Source organism: Condylura cristata, unplaced genomic scaffold, assembly GCF_000260355.1.
Source record: "Condylura cristata isolate star-nosed mole 26May11 unplaced genomic scaffold, ConCri1.0 scaffold00012, whole genome shotgun sequence".
Classification (NCBI taxonomy): Eukaryota; Metazoa; Chordata; class Mammalia; order Eulipotyphla; family Talpidae; genus Condylura; species Condylura cristata.
Window position 1 is genome coordinate 6,108,130 of NW_004567113.1, and position 1,773 is coordinate 6,109,902.

A 1,773-nucleotide genomic window follows, 5' to 3' on the forward strand; every position below is an offset into this window, starting at 1 on the left:
TGATAGTAGATAAGAGGTTTCCTGGAATAACTGGGGAGGGGTAAAGGGAGGCTTTTAAAATGGGAAAGAGAAAACTTTATGGTAGAGTTCTAAATCATGATTTTTATAACTTCACAGGTCCATATACATTTCAAATAGATGTGGGAAATTATATGTCAATTATGTTTCCATAAAACTGAAGAGAAAGTTAATAAACCAGTGGCAATGTTTGTTTTCAATTTTACTTATGAAAATGTATAGTTCTTTAAAGTTATAGCTTAGGGGAGATACACTGACCAATAAATCAGTTCTTTGACAGTTCTAAATGTTACTTTGGCATTAAATTAGAATACAGATGCTGGGTCCTAATTATTTTATTGCAAACACACTAAACTAGTCATAGAAGCAATTCCAATAGTTATTATATATAAATGACACAGTTGTCTTTTCAAATCTGATATTTTATTTTTCCTTTTTGTTTTAGCGAAGATATCCATTGACAGCTTTTCATCATGTGCCACTTTATTTTAGTTTCTAACTGAATCAATTCAAAATATGGAAATTTTTATTAGTAATTATTAATAAAAATGATGTTTCATAATATGTCAGGAGAAGAAAAATAACATTGTGTTATATTTTCATTTCATCTTTAACATTCAATTTATACTATCAGGATTAAATGACAAAAATGCAACCATGAGTGGAAGAATGAATGGAATAGTTATCAAAGGGTTAAATTAAAGCCTACCCACAACACCTTTGCAATGGAACAAAATCAGAGGTAGAATGCAATGATCTTGATAAAAGATGACTATAGAAGACTCCAAGATTGAATCTTATCTAAGTTAACAATAAAGATCAAAAGTATAGCTGGGAAACAGAGTTTGGTTAAAATAAATTACATTACTATAGAGATCTACCAAAAAAATTTATTCAATATTTCAAAATATTAGTATGAAGTGAACTCTACTGTGTGAGTTTGTTTTATTGCTAGTAACTCCTGCTGACACATCATTGGTTAAAAGATTTAGGTAACACTGATTCACACACACACACATTCATTCTATATTAATTTGATCCATCCAGAGAAAACTTTCTTTCTGAGGTTGCAACTTTATTTCCAACAACTTTTCAAGAAGGAAAGTATGTTGACAAATTTAAGTCAATCAATTAATGTCATTTTCCAAGCACTTGGTTTTACCCAGAAATGGTCATGTGAATGAACTTGGACCAACAGATTTGAAGGAAAGAATTTAAGGTTTATTTTGGAGATATGCATTTCTCTGTTCTGTTTTTATTAGAGAAAACAAAATCACTGTCATAGGCAGTCATCTTTGAACAATTAGGGTTACTAACCTTGAGATAATATGAACAATAGAAGAGCTGAGAAATGAAAGAAACAGATCTTTGATGACACATTGGTTGACTAAATAAATTTCCTGTTCTATGAAAACACTATTACTGATAAAGCCATTTGAAATGTTTTGTTCTTTTTCCTGATATACCATCCACCTGTTAGTAATATATTTTCTACTAACACAAAATGAAAATATTTGATGACAGTAACATATAGTCATTAATCATACCTTCTCAAAATATTGATAAATTTCAAATAAGAATTATATTTATCCAGGTGTATAGTAAATTGCCAATTTACTAATTAAGATAATTTAATTCTGTGTAATTAACATAGTGATTTTAAATTTATATGTTGAATTAATTTAATAGCTACTATATAAATAAAATTTTCTCACATTATTGAGATATCATTACATATATTCAATATATAGATGC